Raw genomic sequence first — 20,241 nt, 5'->3', positions numbered from 1 at the left:
TTCAGAGAGCCATTGTGCTGTAGTGATTGGAGCCAGCTTTCTCAACCAGAGTTTCCCAAATGGGTGGGGTTAATCATTTTTAAATACATTTTTAGAATATATTAAACATTTATTGAGTGCTATGACCATATATGAAGAGCCTCTTGTGGCGCAGAGTGGTAAGGCAGCCGTATGAAAGCTTTGCCCATGAGGCTGGGAGTTCAATCCCAGCAGCCGGCTCAAGGTTGACTCAGCCTTCCATCCTTCTGAGGTCGGTAAAATGAGTACCCAGCTTGCTTGGGGGTAAACGGTAATGACTGGGGAAGGCACTGGCAAACCACCCCGTATTGAGTCTGCCATGAAAACGCTGGAGGGCGTCACCCCAAGGGTCAGACATGACTCGGTGCTTGCACAGGGGATACCTTTACCTTTACCTTTATGACCATATATGGTCATGTTGACCCCCCCCATCCCAAAATGGCCAATGATGGGCCTGGAGGGGATGGGAAGAGGAGGTACCACAGGTGGCCGTGTACACAGCTATGCTTCTCGACAGTGTTCTGCACCATCACACCATTTCTGGGGGCTCTTGAAGCCTCAAGAAGGTTTCAGGGGTTTCTCAATGGTAAAAAGTTGAAAAAGGCTGGGTTAATTGGGCTATGAGCTGAGAGACCCAGGTTGAAATTCCACTCTGCCACAGAAGTGTGCTGGATGACCCTGGGCCAGTCACGCTCTCTCAGCCTAACTTACCTCTTTCATTTGTGAAATCCAGTGTGGGATAGTGGTTGAAGAAGAAGAAGAAAAAGAAGAAGAGTTGGTTCTTATATGCCACTTTTTGCTACCCGAAGGAGGCTCAAAGCGGCTTACAGTCACCTTCCCAGATTTTGTTTGTTTTCAAATGTTTTCCTCAAGGCCAAAATTGCAAATAAGAAGAGTTGGTTCTTATATGCTACTTTTCTCTACCCGAAGGACCCTCAGAATGGCTTACAATTGTCTTCCCTTTCCTCTCCCCACAACAGGCACCGTGTGAGGGAGGTGAAGCCAAGAGAGCCCTGATATTACTGAAGAAGAAGAGTTGGTGCTTATATGCCGCTTTTCTCTCCCCGAAGGAGTCTCAAAGTGGCTTACATTCGCTTTCCCTTTCCTTTCCCCACAACAGACATCATGTGGGGTGAGGCTGAGAGAACCCTGATATTACTACTCGGTCACAGCTTTATTAGTGCCATGGGGAGCCCAAGGCCACCCAGCTGACTGCATGTGGGGGAGTGCGGATTCAAACCCGGCTTGCCAGATTAGAAGTCTGCATCTCTGCACTACACCAAGCTGGCTCTCTAGTATAAGAATAAGATTTAGAGATCCAGTTTGGAATCCCTGGTCTGACATGGAATCTAGCTCAGTGACCTTGGGCCAGTTACTCTCTGTCAGCCTAACCCTGAGTCCACTAGAGAAAGATAGAGAGTTGGGGTATTCCTTATAAGGAAGAAAAGGCACAATTTCCCCAGAAAGATTGGAGGCCTGAAGGTGTGAGGAGAAGCCCTCTCCTCTCAGAAGCACTCCTTTGTCTGAAAACTATCTATTAACATTTTAGGTAAAGAATTCTGCTGCTGTTTGCACCCTGTTGCCTTCCATCTGAATGAAAAGGTACCAGAGACTTCAGAGAAGATCTTCCAGCACAGCACAGCTGCAAGTTGGTGCTTCTTCAAGGGACTGCCTGGACAGAAGTCAGGAAGACTGAGGCCTGATCTGCCCAAATACAACAGGCCTGAATTGTTAACTATTGTTTGCTGTTAGAGCTCTTGAATATTGTTCCAGAGATGGTTGTTGTTAAATGTGTTGAATATTGTTCAAAATATGGTTGTTGTTAGATTGTTCCAAAGATAATATCTGTTGAAGTTGGGTTATAGTTATTGCCATAAATGCAAGTGTCAGAAGCTGGGATCACACAGATGTGAACTCTCTCCTTTTTGAAATAAAAAATTATTTTTGATCTTGTTTAAACTGAGTAGGTTACACTACCTCACAGAGTAGTTTCTGTGAGGATAAAGTGGAGGAGAACAACACAAGCCACTTGAGAGAAGGAGGGGGATGTATAAAGTAGGGGTTGGCACAAAGTTGCGATTGAACTAAAGTTTGTCATGAATTTTGGATGGCTTGTAATGTTCATGAACAAAAGAACCCCGTGAACTGCGACAAATTTCAATGTAGTTTGTGGTGGTTTGCAATGAACAGTAAGTAAGGGGCTTACCCCTGTTTTCTTCTCTTCTTGAAAACCACCTGTATATTTCAAATGACTTGGAACTATTTAAAACCCTGCTTTCTGCTCCCTGTGAAAAGCCGTGGGGTGCAGAAAGCAGGGTTTTAAACTTTAAATGGCTCATGAACTATGAACTGGTTCAGTTCATGACCCAGTGTATTGGTTTGTGGTTCAGGATCAGGCCTCACTGGGAGGTTGGCAAGGCTAGTGGGGAAGGATCAGTGAGCAACTGGCAGAAGGACGCATAGCTGGGTGGCACAACTGGGTAGCAGAAAATAGGAAGGGGAAGGGAGGCGGCCCTCTTTATCTGCTCCTCCCTAAACCTGACACTGACCTAGCCTGCCTACTTTGGAAGGAGCCATGTTGGTGGGTGTGGCCCAGGGTTGCCAGCTCCAGGCTGAGGAATTCCTGGACATTTTGGAAGTGCAGGTTAAGGATGGTTAGCTCAGGAGGCAGGAACTCAGTAGGGTATAATATCATAGGGCTCACCCTCCAAAATGATCTCTGTAGTCTGGAGGTCACTTTTGATTCCAGGGGACCTCCAGGTCCCACCTGAAGGTTGGCCTCCTAGACTGTTGTTTGGGAGATTCTGCCATCTTGGCGCCAACTGAGCATATCTGTCTGGCGTCTTGCACTGGAAGGGAAAGCACTGCCAATTTGGCATTCTTCCCTGGCATCTCATTTGATACTTCTACTCAAAACAAACAAATAAAAAGTGGATGAAGGAAAGCTTAGGCAATTCCCTGAAGCATCCTTGGGCAGCTGGAACACAAAGGGCAAGCGTTTCTCATTCCCCCCCCCCCCATCTCCAAAACCCCAAGGAGAGGATCACTAGTAATTTTGTCCGGCTATTATTTTGAAATAGAATCTCCCTTTGGGGGACTGGCATTATTGCAAAGCACTGTCAGCAGTAGCTCAGACCGGTGGCATGACTCTGCTCCTCTTTGGGTGCCCCCAGAAGATCAGGGGTGGAGAGCCGATGGCCAGCTTTATGGGAATCGATCGCTCCTTTTGGCAGGGGAGAGAGGCTTGAAGTCAGGAGCTTTGATTTAAGTCCGCCCCAATCTCATTTGAATCAGAAAAGGTTTATGATGTCATTTTGATATAGATTGCAATAAGCAGCCCGTCTTGATCGCAGTGGCTACACCAGTATATAACCCGGAGGTCAAGGATGCAGGTAAATCTTTTTGTGAGCTCCTTTTCTGGCCATAGTGTTTTAAATTTGTCTTTCTTTTTTTTTTCTTTCTTCTAAAATGCCTAGGCTACAAATTTAAACTGCTTTTATACCCAGAGGTCATGTTTCCTCATAAGTAACCCTGAGATCTGCTGCACAGCAAATGTTGCCTGGCGTCCTTGAGGGTGACACCATGACAGCTGAAGTTAGATGTTCTGCCACATGCCGAATCTGGTCCTGGTTTTGGACTGCCCTGTCCATGTCTATTAACACAGGTAACTAAATCACGGGGAGAAAAGTTGCATATGAAAGGTGCCCTTTTATGAGGGAGGATTCATCATACAGCTGTCTCATCTGAAATCGGAAGTGTGCCATGAACTGTTTCTCCAGAGACCTTTTACATACCTAGCTGAGCTTGGTGGAGAAGGAGAAGCCTCAAAGTGGTTTACAATCACCTCCCCCTTCCTCTCCCCACAATAGACCCCTGTGAGGTAGGTAAGGCTGAGAGAGCTCTGAGAGGACTGCGACTGGCTTAAGGTCACCCATCTGGCTGCATGTGGAGGAGGAGTGAGGGAATCAAATTCAGTTCTCCAGATTAGAAGTTGCCGCTCTTAATCACAACACCAAGCTGGCTCTCAAGAAGAAGAGCTGCTTTTTACTGCCTTTTTATATTGGATTGACAAGTTTCAGACACGACTGGATGGCTAACATCATTTTCACTGCCTGGAGGAGTCTCAAAGGGACTAGCCATTGTCTTCCCTTCCTCTCCCCACAACAGATACCCCGTAAGGTAGGTGAGGCTGGGAGAGCTCTGAGAGAACCATGACTGGCCCAAGGTCACCCATCTGACTGCATGGGGAGGAGTGGGGAATCAAACCCGGTTCTCCAGATTATAGACCACCACATTTAACGATGACACCAATCTAGTTATTAAATAAACAAATGGGCTGTACCTGATTGGTTAGAAGTGATCACTAATGTTGGCTCAAAAGCCTCCATACAGGTTGAACGAGCTTGTTACCATGCTGATGTTCCTCCCCTCCCCCATCCCTCCCCAGCCTCCATACTAGGGATGCCACTCTCCATGTGGGACCTGGAGACCCCCTGAAATTAGAGCTCATCTCCAGGTGACAGAGATCAGTTCCCTCTGGAGAAAATGGCTGCTTTGGAGGGTGGGATCCACAGTACAACACTACACTGAGGTTTCTCAATACAGAGCTGCAAATATAGCACCTAAATGGGGCTTTTGCTGGTAAAATATTTCCCACTTGGTGCAGACAAAGTTTAATGGATAAATGAAAGCTACACTGGTTTTCTTGAAATCAGAATCAAAGAGTTGGAAGGGTCCTCCAAGGTCATCTAATCCAACCTCCTCTGCAGAATGCAGGGAACTCATAACTACCAGTCCACCCACAGTGAACCCAATTCCATGCCCAGATGTTGCCTCCCAAAAAAAAACAGACTCCCTGACCAGTTTGCATGGAAGAAATTGGTCTCCTGACCCCAACATAGCGACCTGGCAGGCAGGCAAGAAAGGTCTAAGCATCGACACAGTCCTTTCTGCCCACCCACTCACAATCTGCCTAAGTTCATAAAATCAGCATTTCTGATGAATGCTGCTTAAAAACTTCCCAAGAAGGAGAACTCACCACCTCCCAAGGAAGCCTGTTCCACTGAGGAACTGCTCTGTCAGGAACTTCTTGGATGTTTATTATCTTTTAACCGCTCCTGCAGAGCGGATTAAATAAAAGAGTAAGGGCTGTTGGGGAGGAGTTAGGGCGGGACTTGTCCGGGATAAAAACTCGGAGAGGGCCAGTCAGGAGCCGCAAAGCTAGGATCCGGAGGAGAAAATGGCTCCTGATTGGGCCCCTCCAAGTGCCACTCAAGGGCCACTCAAGGGCCAAGTGGCCAATTGGGAGGAACGCTATGCTATTGGCCACTTGGCCCGCCCCGGACTCCGTGCCCACACTCCGTCCCCAGATGGCGACCCTGCTCCTTTCCGGCTGACGGGCCATTGCCCTTCCCTCCCGAGAACCGCCGCGCCTCCACCAACGGTAAGCCTCCCCGCCGCCCCACACGCTGCCACGCTCACACTCCCCACTGACATCCCACGAATCTCCGTTCCCGCCTTGCCAACTCCCTCCCCGACGATTTTGCGCTGCGCACCCCCCCCATCCCATGACTCCCTGATCGTCACCCCGTTGCCATCTCCCCCCCACCCCCTTACACCTCCCCACCCACCAACCCCCACCACCATACCCTCGCACGCCTTAACCTTCCCATTCGCCAACTTTTCGTCCCCTGGCCCGTCTGCTGCCAAACAGGCCCGCTGACAGCCGCCACGCGACCCGCCTGGCCGTGGCAAGAAACACACTCTGAGCCACGCATGCGCGCGGGTCTGAGCATGCCTGGTTCTGCTCGCTATCGCCCTCCTACCCCACCCCTCCTACATGCCTGCGCATTCCGCTGGGCCGTTGCAGCCATCCTCCTCGCCCTCACAACCCACACCCCCACCCCGCGCTGCCCCCATCGCCCCCCGCCGCCACCAGTTACCAACCTTCCTGCACTCCACCACGGAAACGCCAACCTGAAGTCAACAGTCTAATGCATAACAGTTCAAACAGGTCCATGGTTAAGGTGTATGGGTTCTTAGGAGGGAGGTTCAGGGGCTATGCAGACGTTACTGATTCCGGTCGACCTCAACCAAATGCCTGTTGGAAGAGCTCCCTTTTGCAGGCCCTGTGGAACTGTTTTAGCCGAAAATTCTTTTGAATTGATTTCAACCCACTGGTTGTGGTCTGGGGCAACAGACCTCTAATGCTCCATCCTCTAATGATGCTGGGTTTCTCTTCGGAGAAAAATTTCTGCCCTTACTTCTGTTCCCCCAAATATTTACTGGTACTGAAACATTGCTCTTACATCAAAGACCATCGCCACCTGAAAACTAATTTCAGAGCTTTTCGTCAACTTCCCTTAGGCTATTATACTTTGAAAATTTGAATGCTTTTTTGTAGGACAAAAAGAAACATATACAAGCATTTATAGAGTTACTAGCAAAAAGCCTGTTGGATCTAAAAATACAATGGTGCTAGCTCCCCACCTCACCCTAGGCAGGCCAGTTAAGGCCTGGAGACGCCTTGGCGGGACTTTTTGGGGTCGGGGGGAGAGCTGGTGGGCATCCCGCTCCTCACCCCCACCCTGTAAAGGCTTGTCAAGGCCTCTGGGTGCACCATTTCAGGGCAGGAGGGTGTATCGCTGGTGGGATCTTCGTTCTTCCTCCTCCACTTTGAAAAGATCCATCCAGGCCTCTCCATGCCTGGGTGGCCCTTTTCAGGGCCGGGGAGGGGAGAGCTTCCTGGGACTCCATTCCTCCCCCCCCTGCCCTGGGCAGCCATGTCAAGGCCTGTCAAGGCCACTGTCTGAACTGCTCGGGGTGATGGAAGCACTGGCAAGAACTGGCTCGCCCTTTCTCCCCTGGCAGTGCCATGGAGGCCTGGCGAGGTTGCAGACAGGGTTGCTTGGGATGGGGGCAAGTGCTTCTGGGGGCTCCCTTCTTTCCCCAATGGGCCCGCAGTTCCAGGTCCTCTGTCCTCCCAGCTTCTGCTTACCCGTTTGGTATTTCTTCCAAATGGAAGAAGTTGGAGGGGGATGCGGCCAGGGGTAGGACATCCTCCTGGATGGCCAATCAGGGATGGGACAGCCGAGACAGCCTACCCAATTGGTAGATGATGAATCCCAACTCCTCCCAGTACCCTCTTCCTGTTTTATTTATATGTTCAGATTAGGCCCAATATATAAAAGCATGATCATTGTATTAATGGGTAAGGATGAGATAAATAATCACTGTTTGATGGTTTAATATACAGCAAATGACCGTAAATAAATTAAAAAAAAAAACTACAGCAAAAAGTAACTCCTTATTTGATTTCATGTTTTGCTTAGCAGGGGTTGAAAACAGGGTTGCCATCCTCCAGGTGGCTCCTAGAGATTTCCCACTATTGGTTCCCAATTGACCAAGGTCAGTTTCCCCTAGAGAAAACGGCCACTTTGGATGGTGGACTCTCTGGCATTACACCTTGCTGATGCCCTTTCCTTTGCCAAACTCTGTCCTCCCAATGTCCCACCCCCCAAATCTCCAGGTATTTCCCAATCCAATGCTAGTTTAAAATCGCCTTGTGTTTTCTGAAGTTCTCAGAACTTGGAAACATGTTGGTGGTGTTCCAGTGATGTCCTTTCTCATTGTTCATTAGCCTACGTGCTCATTTCTGGATCCTGGTGAGTTGGTGGAAACAGCATGAACAAACAGCTTAGTCCCAGGAGTTATCATCCGTTTTTTAATTGGCTGGGCGACCATGAAGGAAGACCACGGTGGTTGTGTCACTGCTGGGGCTTCTCAAAGCCTGAAGAATTTTCTGGGGTTTCTCAACAGTAAAAAACTTGCGAAAGGCCGCTCTAGGTGGAGAGGGAAGCATGATGAGCTACCTGTTCGGTGCTGAGAAGAGAGCCAAGCTTGGGCACGTTCTCCCTCCCACATTGGATTTTTTTTTACAAATTTATAAATAGGCTTCTTTTCCCAAGCAAGGGAGAAACTCTGTCCATGTTTTTACACCTCACAATACCAACTCTGAGGGACCAGTGGCCTGATTCAGTAGAAGGCAGCTTTGTGGGTTTCACCTGCAGAAAGGGAAGAAGTGCTTGCTGCTAAAAGGTGACATGTGAACAATCTCACCTTTCATCAGCGTCATCCTTCATCCAGAAATTTAGACAATTTTAGAGTTTAGAGCAGTGTGCTTTGTCCCTTGGCCACATCCCCTTGTGATGCTTTATGGCGATCAAAGACGAATAATGCAGAGGTGCTGAAATACTAATGTGGGCTGTCGTCCAAATGCACCTACTGTCTGCCACAGCATTATGGACTGATTCCTGGAGGACAGCCAGCACAGGCAAAAGGCATCATTTATTAACCTTACAAATGGTTCGGGTCTACGTCACCCAGGCGTTTCGATATCAAATGCATTTTTAAATAGATATGGCTTTATCTTTCTTTTTTGCCAATTTGCTGTAGCCCGAGGTAAACAAATAAATTTATGGACTGTAAAAGGCCCGAGCATCAATCCCTCACCCCCGTAATTCTCTGCAAACCCAAGTTTGCCACGTAGGGTTAAATGTGCAATTCTGTTGCACAGGGTAATGTCTTAATGGGCTTATTTCTCTTAGGTGTATGTGTTTAATGTGACTCGCTGTGCTTTTATGCACAGTTTGCTGCCAAGTTCATGTGCTTTAATCATGCCTCATTTCCCCACACACACGTTTGTTGCTTCAACAGGTACTGGTGGGCTCGCTTGTTTTGATTACATTTGCATGACAATTCTCTTTTTTTATAGTTGGCTTCGGTGATTAAGGCCTCTACTCAAAAAACAACTTTTCTCCCATGCTCTTTTTGTTGAAAGAAAGCCTTCATTTTCTGGTATGCTGACAGATGTATAAAAACGTGCTTAGACTTTACTGTACAAACAAGATTGGGGCGATCTTTAAATGTCGACTTCCTCATTTTCTCTTGGCCTGCTCTACATGCAGGAGTTCCGAATCAAGCAAAATCCCAAACTTTTTTCTATATGAGACTATTTCTCATGTATGGTGATAGAGGACCACCCTCTGCCAAGGTGTTGTCAGGATGGCCATACTGTCTGATGAGTACAATCAGATTTCCATTATGCTTTCTGATTGCCTAACTCACTTCCTCTGTCTGTAGATAGCCTGTTGAGAATGAGAAGACCTAGAAGAAATATTGATGACTAGAAATTAAGCCCATTTTATGTCTGAATAAAATGGGCGCTAGGAGCCTGTCTTCTCTCGGCCGCGGGAGCAGCCGCACGGTGGTGAGGCCGTTCCCGGGGCCGAGAGAAGTCAGAGAGAACAGCGTTCTGACAGGAGGCCGGCTGCGGGCCCCTCCCCCCCTCCCGAAAGGCCAAAACGGCCTCCTCTCGCCCCGGGAGCGGCGAAGCCACTCCCGGGGCGAGAGGAGGCCGTCTGCCGCCCCCCCACCCTCCCGAAAGCCAGCTGCGGTGGGTGGGCAAGGCCTCTGCCGGCCCCGGGCGCTACTTTGCCGTTCGCACTTACCTGAGGTGCGTGCTGCCAGTGGCGTGTGTGAGGAGTCCGGGGCGGGCCAAGTGGCCAATAGGGAGGTTTTTGTGTGGCTTTTGGCGACCCCCCATTGAAAGGGCCTGTGGTCCGGCCCCAACCTGGTGGGATGAGCTCCCGGAAGAGCTAAGGGCCCTGCCGGATTTATAAGCTTTCTGCAAGATGGAGCTCTTCCGCCAAGCGTATGGTTAAGGCCAAGATGGAGTCCTGGCATTCCATCTGAGGACCCCTCCTGAAGTACAACCTCCATCACACCTCACTCCCAAGGGGAGATAACTTGGCCTGCGGCTGAACGGGGAAGGAGGCGGGGTTGAAGTTATAAGGAGGGGCTATTTTTACTGCCTACTGCCGTTTGTTACAAGGGATTTTGATGGGGTTTTATTGTGTTTTAATTAATGTTTTATTGTGTGAACCGCCACCATGTGAAAAGCAGCAATATATAAACTAATGAATGAATGAATGAATGAATGAATATGATGACACAGAGTGTAACCTCCAAAGCTTATTTTCTCAAGGGTAATGGCCATGTGTGCATCTGTCGTCATTTTATGGGTACTTTCGGCTTCACTTAGAAGTCGGCAGTGAGATCCACTGGCTGCCCCTCTTCAAGAGATGCCGAAACTGGATGTACATTTGGGCAACCACTGTACTATTAGATATAGCGATGAAGCTATATCTAGAGCTCCCCTGTCCATCACAGTCACCAGAAATACTTATGCTAGAATCACCGACCCCTGAGTGTGTGTTTTGTTACTTTAAACGCCGATGGCTCTCCATTTAAGTCTTGTTATTCCCTAAATAACATTTGGTTATAAGTGACTCCTTTTGCTTTTGGGATCTGACAATCGCCTCTTGCTGTTGGGAGACATTACTGCTCCAGTTATTTTCGGTTTTACGCAGAAGAGGTTTTAAGTAGCAACGCTGAGGAAATGGCCAATTGCTTACTCCGGAGTTGGAACTTGCCTGTCTCATCCAAGGCTTTGACTACATACCAGAAGTCAAAATTAGTCCCCTGAAAACGTCTAAATGAGCTTGTAATGGAGTTCTTCACATGTGAAGAATATGCTGTTTCCTTAAATTTGTTTACAGCTCCAAAGTCAGGAGACATGACTTGCAGTCCCAATAAAGCAAAGCAAATACCCACAAAGAATATCTTTTTTTTTTTTACAGCTCCACAGAATGGTAGGCTCTGGAGTCTGCTGGATCAGACCAGTGGTCCATATAACAACAACAACAATAACAAGATCAACAACAATTTTATTCTTGTATCCTGCCTTTCCCTGATAGACCCAGGGCAGGTAACAACAGGCTTAAAACTCTTGATATAATCTGTACACCGCCCGTGGCGCCGCGGGCGCCATCTGTACACCGCCCGTGGCGCCGCGGGCGCCACGGACTATCTGTACACCGCCCGTGGCGCCGCGGGCGCCACGGACTAAATAAAACAGTAAGGGGTTCTGGGGCGGGATGTGTCCGGGATGAGGAAGGGTCCAGATTGGACCCTTCCTCATGACAGACAACCGGAGGGACCAATCGGCAGGCGCAAAGCGCCTGCCGATTGGTCCCTCCGATTCCCAGCCCCAGCAACTGCGAGCCGCGCGCAGTGCGGCTCGCAGTTGCTCCCGGCCTGACGAGACTCCAGCCGTCGAGAAGCTGAAGAGAAAAAAAAAACACCCCTGTAGGAGCCTTTCGCAGCCCCAAGCCGAGAGCCAGCAGAAAAAAAAACCCTGTAGGAGCCTTTCGCAGCCCCAAGCCGAGAGCCAGCAGAAAAAAAAACCCTGTAGGAGCCTTTCGCAGCCCCAAGCCGAGAGCCAGCAGAAAAAAAAACCCTGTAGGAGCCTTTCGCAGCCCCAAGCCGAGAGCCAGCAGAAAAAAAAACCCTGTAGGAGCCTTTCGCAGCCCCAAGCCGAGAGCCAGCAGAAAAAAAACCCTGTAGGAGCCTTTCGCAGCCCCAAGCCGAGAGCCAGCAGAAAAAAAACCCTGTAGGAGCCTTTCGCAGCCCCAAGCCGAGAGCCAGCAGAAAAAAAACCCTGTAGGAGCCTTTCGCAGCCCCAAGCCGAGAGCCAGCAGAAAAAAAAACCCTGTAGGAGCCTTTCGCAGCCCCAAGCCGAGAGGCAGCAGAAAAAAAACCCTGTAGGAGCCTTTCGCAGCCCCAAGCCGGCACGCCCACGAGAGCCAGCAGAAAAACATTAACCCTGTAGGAGCCTTTCGCAGCCCCAAGCCGAGAGCCAGCAGAAAAAAAACCCTGTAGGAGCCTTTCGCAGCCCCAAGCCGAGAGCCAGCAGAAAAAAAACCCTGTAGGAGCCTTTCGCAGCCCCAAGCCGGCACGCCCACGAGAGCCAGCAGAAAAACATTAACCCTGTAGGAGCCTTTCGCAGCCCCAAGCCGAGAGCCAGCAGAAAAAAAACCCTGTAGGAGCCTTTCGCAGCTCCAAGCCGGCACGCCCACGAGAGCCAGCAGAAAAACATTAACCCTGTAGGAGCCTTTCGCAGCTCCAAGCCGAGAGCCAGCAGGAAAAAAAACCCTGTAGGAGCCTTTCGCAGCTCCAAGCCGGCACGCCCACGAGAGCCAGCAGAAAAACATTAACCCTGTAGGAGCCTTTCGCAGCTCCAAGCCGAGAGCCAGCAGAAAAAAAACCCTGTAGGAGCCTTTCGCAGCCCCAAGCCGAGAGCCAGCAGAAAAAAAACCCTGTAGGAGCCTTTCGCAGCCCCAAGCCGAGAGCCAGCAGAAAAAAAAACCCTGTAGGAGCCTTTCGCAGCCCCAAGCCGAGAGCCAGCAGAAAAAAACCCTGTAGGAGCCTTTCGCAGCCCCAAGCCGAGAGCCAGCAGAAAAAAAACCCTGTAGGAGCCTTTCGCAGCCCCAAGCCGAGAGCCAGCAGAAAAAAAACCCTGTAGGAGCCTTTCGCAGCTCCAAGCCGAGAGCCAGCAGAAAAAAAAACCCTGTAGGAGCCTTTCGCAGCTCCAAGCCGGCACGCCCACGAGAGCCAGCAGAAAAGCATTAACCCTGTAGGAGCCTTTCGCAGCTCCAAGCCGAGAGGCAGCAGAAAAAAAACCCTGTAGGAGCCTTTCGCAGCTCCAAGCCGAGAGCCAGCAGAAAAAAAAAAACCCTGGAGGAGCCTTTCGCCGCTTCAAGCCGGCGCCTTGGGAGCCCCGGCAGCCGCCCACAGCGCAGCTGCTGGGTGCTCCCTGCCCTCATGGCCCCAGAACACAATGGTGCCGCCGGGAAAGCCGCAGAAGAACAAAAAAATGCAGAGGAGCCGCCACAGCCCAGCGCACCACACCTGGGACTCCCGCCTCCTCTTTCAGGTAGCCTGTCCCTCGCTCTGTCCCTCGCCTGCCGCTCGCTCTGGTCCCCACCTGCTAGCGCCCATTGTCTTCTTCATACAATGGGTTTTTTTACTAGTACCTAAATAATAAACTTAATTACTCTAAGGTTAAAACTTAATAAAAACATTTAAAAGCCATCCTCTATAGCAGGGGTAGTCAACCATAATAAAAACCATAAAGAAAGACTGTTTGGTAGTCAACCTGTGGTCCTCCAGATGTCCATGGACTACAATTCCCATGAGCCCCTGCCAGCATTTGCTGGCAGGGGCTCATGGGAATTGTAGTCCATGAACATCTGGAGGACCACAGGTTGACTACTCCTGCTCTAAAGCATAACTAAAACCTTCTAGGGGGAAGGGCTTGGTCAGTGTTGGCAGGCAATTGCTGTAATAAAATGTGATAGACTGATCACTGATAGGCAAAATCACAAAACTCTGGCTCACTTACTTTGGCCATGTCATGCGCTCCAACTCAAAGGAGAGAGCAATTATGCTAGGACAGGTCAGTGGTAATAGGAAACTAGACTCAAAATGGACACCGGCCAGAACATTGCAAAACTAAAAGCAAGATCAAAAATCATGGTGACATTTGAGCCACGGGATGAACAAGAGTCAGACTCGACCGGCTGTTTGACATCATCATCAGGCCTAGTTTTTGTAGATGTCCCTCCAGATGTCAAGGCTTGTGAGGAACTTTTCCTTCAGTTGGCTTGCCTCCCAGAATCAATAATTCAGACATCTTGTTCTGCCTCCGGATCCTAGCTTCCCTAACCACTGGAACGTCCCAAGGATGCCTGGACACAGTTCAAACCTAGCTCTGCGTTTCCTGCAATTCTTTGTTGCCTCTGGCCTCTCTCTTCTTACATGATGGGTTGACATTTGCCCTAAATGTCAACGCAGTGTTGAAATTCTGCCAAGGGAAGCCATAACGGGAACCCAGTCAGTTGTTACTAATTAAGTCATCTGTGGAGTGCAGAATGCCGTTTTTTTGACAAGGCAATGGTAGCCAATTTTCGGATTCAGCATCCCTGGGTTGCAAAGCTCATCTGGGCCCTAGACATCTCTTGTTCCAGCTCACTAGATGACTCTCTAATCCCAGTTTTTGCTGTCTAGCAACAATGACCCTTTCTGATCATCTGGTATAGTGGTGAGGAGCAGCTGGCTGTAACCTGGAGGACAGAGTTTGATTCCTCACTCATCCACGTAAAGCTTTGGTGACCTTGGACAAGTCACATAACCCTCTCAGCTCCCCCTCCCTCACAAGGCACCTGCTGTGGAATGTGGGAGGGAGTGCAATTGTAAGCCACTTTGAGGTTCCTCAAGGTAGAAAAAAGCAGGGTATAAATTCCTTCTCCGGGACCACCATCTACATGCTATAACTTGAACATACATGAAGCCGCCTTCTACAGACCCAGACCACTGGTCCATCAAGGTCAGCACTGCATACTCAGACTGTCTAGGAACTCAGACTGCGGTCTTTCACATCACCAGCTGTCTGGGCCTTTTAACTGGAGATGCTGGAGATTGAACCTGGGACTTTCTGCATGCCAAGCAATGGGCCAGTGAGATCTTTTGAGAAGTCTCAGACTCCAACTTTTTGTCCTACATCACTAAACTTGTACCTATTGTAATTTGCAATATAATGGCAACTTTGACATTGGTTTGATGGAATGGGGTTTAGTGGTTAAGAGCGGTGGCAAGCCGAGTTGTATTCCCCGCTCCTCCACATGCAGCCAGCTAGCTTGTCACAGCCTTCATAGTGCTGTTCTGACTGAGCAGTCCAGTCAGAAGCTCTCTCAGATCCATTCTGCACTAGCGGTGCCATGCTGCACTGCTGTCGGGTGTTTGGGCTGGGGCAGGGTGCCCCGCCTCTTCCTGGGTCCAGATGGGTGATCATTTTTCCCCGCTTCACCTGGTATGCCCTGGATTTAAGACTCTGGACAAGGCAGCCAGGGTGCTGAGGTTCCACTGTGCTGTGCGGGGGGGGGGGGCGGCAGAGGCCTCTTTGGTCTTGTTTGAAGAACGTGGTATTGCGTAACAACACAATCCCATGTTCTTCAAACAAAACCAGATGCTGCAGGCCGCTCTACTGCCCTGCGTAGCATGGCAGAGCCACCTGAGGCATTTTTGACCCTTCTGGGATGATGTAGTTGCAGCCACGGGTGGGTAGGAGCTGGGCCAAGACAGCTAAACTGTTCCTTTCCCAATGGCACCCAGGACAAATGAGGGACTGAGTCATGTAGAACTGGGAATTTGCCTCACTACCAGTTGAGCGATGAGTGGGGGCAAATTCCTGGTGCGGAAAAGGTCTCAACCTCACTGACTTCACAGGGTCTCTGTTGTGGGGAGGGAAACGGAAGGTGATTGTAAACTGCTTTGAGCCTCCTTCAGGCAGTGCAAAGTGGGGTATAAAAACCGGCTCTTCTTCTGAGGTAAACACCTGATCTCAATGGCCCAGCCTAACTCATTCCTCCCATTCCTCTTCCAACAGCAGGGACCTTGTGAAGTAGCAGAGATAGAAGGCTTGTGCGTTTCAGCTGCTGAAGTAGCCATTCATGCCTGAAGCAGCTAGCATCATGGCATGGGGGGAGGGCGGTGCCAGCACTGGGGTGCCGGTTTGTGCGCAACCACCGGCACCACCGCTCCCCCCCCTGCACTGTGGCACCAGCTGTTTCAGGCATGAATGGCTACTTCCTCAGCCAAAGTGCACAGAAGCCAAATAGAGAGTGTCACCCAGCTGTCTGCATGGGGAGGAGTGGAGAATCAAACCCTGAATATACTTTCCACAACTCAAGTCTTTGGATAAGCTTCAGTAGAGCCTTTTTTCACTAGTAACAAAATATTACCAAGCTTGGGGTTATCCGACTAACCAAACTCCACTTTAATTTCCCAATATTTTCTCCTGTTGCTCCTTAATCATACATCAACCATCTTTTCCAGTGGTTGGAGAGAGTCTGTGGCTCAGGGGTAGAGCATCAGCTTGACGTGCAGAAGATCCCAGGCTCAACCCCTGGCATCGTTAGTCAAGGATCAGGTGATCCCGTTTGATGGGAAGAGATGAGCAAAGATGGTTGGCCATTGCCTTCCTTGGCAGACCAACCCCAGTTTCCCTCGGGGATCTCTCATTAAAGAACTAACTGGCACCAAACCCACTTAGTTCCCGAGCCCTGAGAGGCAGCTTGGTGTCATGGTTAAGAGCAGTGGTCTCGCATCTGTAGAACTGGGTTTGAGTCCCCACTCCTCCACACACAGCCAGCTGGGTGGCCTTGGTCTAGCCCCAGTTCTCTTAGAGCTGTTCTTGCATAGTAGTTCTCTCAGTGCTCTCTCAGCTCCACCTCTCTCACAGGGTGCCTGTTGTGGGGAGAGGAAGGAGCAAGTGATTGTGAACTGCTTTGAGACTCCTTCAGGTAGTAAAAAGGGGGGATACCAAAAAAAAGCTCTTCTTCTGACAAGATCAAGTTAGTTCCAGTTATTAGTGGTAGATGACATACAATGGAGCTATTGTAAAAAAAGCCATGGCATTTCTTCACCTGTACCTTAAGCCTAGGCAATTTGCAGAGCAATTGCAAAATATTGACACTGTTCTTTGTACTCTCCCAGGAGGTCTTTGAATAGGACTGAATCATCTCCAAATGCCAGTGTGGAGACCTGAAGCCTCATTATGTACAAAACCCTTCCCAGCTTTTACTGATTCATACATCAGGGGGTCCTTTGCTAGACTGGAGAAAATTAGTGACATGGGAACACCCAGTTTATCTCCAACACTGATTGCAGTCAGGGGAACAGATTTCTTAGCCAACTGGATTCTCCTTGGACTATCTGTACAGGAGTCCCTGATTAAGTTGATAAGTATGGGCACCAGCCTCTTTGCTGTTGGCAAAGTTTGACTATGAAGAGAGAGCTGAGTGCTGGACTGCTTAAAGAATAAAATAGTTTTATTTATGAAGAAAAACAACTATGGAGAGAGAGAGAGAGAGAGAGAGAGAGAGAGAGAGAGAGAGAGAGAGAGAGCTATATAGCTAGCTGCAGTCATTCTTCTGTTGTTGAACAACTGTTTGGGAAGGAAGCTGGGGGGAAGTATACTCCAAAGAGCAGGAAGTCTCTGTTGAGCCAATAAGGACACTGGAGGAGATAATTTAAAAACCATTAGGAAGTTCCTATCCTAACTATGCTGAGTGCACATGTCCTGCAGGGGGCACGTGATGCCCCCTGCAGGACACTCTTTATGTTCTTCTCAATTATGCACTATGCGGATCTTGTATATTCCAATAGACAGATGGGCTCCATCCATCTCATGTTGGGTCTTCCTCTTTTCCTGCCGCTATCTTGTCAAGATACAACCAGAATACAATAAAAAGGTAAAGGTATCCCCTGTGCAAGCACCGGGTCATGTCTGACCCTTGGGGTGACGCCCTCTAGTGTTTTCTTGGCAGACTCAATACGGGGTGGTTTGCCATTCCCTTCCCCAATCATTACCATTTACCTCCCAGCAAGCTGGGTACTCATTTTACCAACCTTGGAAGGATGGAAGGCTGAGTCAACCTTGAGCCGGCTGCTGGGATCAAACTCCCAGCCTCATGGGCAGAGCTTCAAACAGCATGTCACTGCCTTACCACTCTGCACCACAAGAGGCTCTAAGAATACAATAGCTTAGTCATTTTAGCTTCCAGGGGGAGATCAGCTTGATTTCAGCTACCACCCTGCCTGTCTTCTTCAGCGATCCATGGTATCTGGAAAGCTGTCATCCATTTCCAGTGAATCCATTTTCTTTTTGACAGCTTTCTTCACTGTCCAGTTTTCACACCCATACAGAGTAATGAGGAATGCCATGGCGTGAATCAACTTGATCTGGGTTGCCCACAACATATCCTTCCACTTAATAATCTTTTCTGGCTACCCTTCCCAGTCTCTGCTTTTGATTTCTTGGCTGCATCTCCCTTTCAGCTGATGATGGAGCCAAGGAATAGGAAATCTTACACCATTTTCATTTCTAGTGCACCAAGTGGACACAGCAATGGAAAAACCCTGAGTTTATGTCCTGGGGATTCCTTTGCTTACGGTGAGCTCCAGCCCAGTTCAGTGTGTGCTCCAAAGCAAGGAGCAGCACCCTCCATTAACGCTCTCGGTTTTTCACATCAGCTGATGTATAAGCATGTAGTCTGCTTGAGCCAGCCATAGGGGCTTGCAATGTGTTTTCTTTCTTGTACGGATTTGTACTCTGCTTCAGTAAGGAGAGTAAAGCAGATGAATATGGTATATTTTGGTAAATAAACTTTCCCAGTAAAGAATTATTCTCTTTTTTTAAGCACTGTGAGTCTGGATCTGTCCCACATCCACAAAGGTAACTAATTATTGCATTCTTTGCTACTCAAAGCGGTGGCGGAAATCACATCACAGCAATACCCACCTCAGGACTTCACAATGCTTGGCTTTAATTAAACAATTAGATTAGCCAAATCTGCCTGTACCCATTCTAAATCAGCTGCCAGGGTCTGGCGGGGAAATTTGCAAGAGGAGGATTTTGAAGGCATCCGTATTGCATATTAGGAAATATTATTTTCCTTCCAAACAGAAAATGGAGAGTGACAGGAGACCTTTGATGATAGAATCTGCAGGCACTGATTTAACGAAACTGACGTGTAAATTAATATTTGGCAACCCTGTTCCTCGTCTACAGAGGGCCAGTGCAAACTAAGCAGTGAATATGGTAGGGGGAAAAACACATTCAAGCTTTGAATCTTACTGCTCTTTGGGGCAAAAAGTATTCATTAAAGCCTCTCATGTGGTGGAGAAACTAGAAATATAATGCAATCTTGGCATTTGTTTTCCTGTTTGAACTCTGTCCTGAAAAGTGGATGCTACTACAAATGTTTCCCTTGATTTTTGGGTATATATGTGTGTGTGTGTGTATATATATTTGTAGTAAATCTGGTATTTCAGAGCAATTAGGAATCTAGAAGGTCTCCCGCTGAGAAACTATTATCAGAAATTGTCTGAGATCAGATGAGAATAATGGGGTTTTTGGTATTAGTAAACTGTAGAGATGGAAAGGCATGTTAAATACTAACAGAGTGGCCAACCCAAGCTTGATAACCAAGAGGAGACTCCCCCTGGGCAGAAGGGCCTTCCCAGCCCGTGGCACTTTCATTATGGTGTGGAAGTCATTGTGCAGGGGCAGTGTTCTAGGACAGTGGTCCGCAACCTTCTTGAGGCTGCGGACCGGCGGTGGCGGGGAGGGCGATCGCCCGGCTGCACATGCGCAGCCGCTCATGTCCGTTTTTGCCATGCGTAGGTGCGCATGCACGTTTATGCCATGTGCGGCCGCAAACGCACATGCGAGGCCCTGCTTCCCTCTCCCCCCCCTCCCACAAAAAGAAGCTTGCCAGGTCGCAAGCTAATTGGCTGCTTTTGCGGCCGATTTTCTTGCGGCCCGGGAAGTTTCTTACTGGGGGGGGGCGGAGAGAGGGAGCCGCGGCCCAGTGCCACAGTTCAAAGTTCAGCGATTCAAACATAGTTTGGCCAGTTTAAATATCAACCCCCCTCCCCCAGGTTTTTCAGGCAGGCCCTGAGAAGGTGGGACAGGGGCGGGGGTGAGCCCACCAAGGAGCTGATATGGCCCACTAAACAGTTTTCTCTCCCTCCCCCCCCAGTCTTCCCACCAAACCAGCTGGCTTCAGGGAGGGAAGGCACAGGTACCCCGCACCTCCCTTCCTCCATGTGTACAGAGACAAAAATCCAACATTTTTTGATTCGGCTGAGTCCATTTGGCCGAATCCAATCCAGGGAAGGGTGCTTCAGGCATTTCCGGGTTCGGCTGAATTGACTTGGGCTGAATCTGGAAAAGCTGCCATTTTTTTTCCTGGTGTACATAGGGGACTGGACAAGCATATGTAGTGGAGGTCCTTGAGTTTTTGTCAGCCATAAGGGATAGATGGAGCACGCTGTGTGAGGCAGTGATGTTCTGTGTTCTTGATGCTTGGGGGGGGGCAGTGGGAGGGCTTCTGGAGTTCTAACACCACTGGTGGACCTCCTGATGGCATCAGGGTTTTGACCACTGTGTGACACAGAGAGTTGGACTGGATGGCCAGTGGCTTGATCCAGAGACCTTCTCTTATGTTCTTACAAAATTTCCAGGTACCGCCTGGAGGTTGGCAACCCTAGAGCATGAAGAGATTATGAAGCCCATGGCACACAAAAGGCAAATTGTTCTCTTTTTTTGCTCCCACACCCCCACTCTCTGAATCCAACATGGCATCTTTCCCCTTTGGGGGCGTTCTCTTTGAAATTCCGTGGAGAGAAAGGCAGCTCCGATGGAAGGGGAGGGAGGCGGAGAGTTGGTTGCCTGGCAACTAATGACTGGAAAGGTGA

The sequence above is a fragment of the Paroedura picta genome, chromosome 8 (assembly GCF_049243985.1).
Source record: "Paroedura picta isolate Pp20150507F chromosome 8, Ppicta_v3.0, whole genome shotgun sequence".
NCBI classification, from domain to species: domain Eukaryota; kingdom Metazoa; phylum Chordata; class Lepidosauria; order Squamata; family Gekkonidae; genus Paroedura; species Paroedura picta.
Note: the sequence above shows the minus strand (reverse complement) of the source record.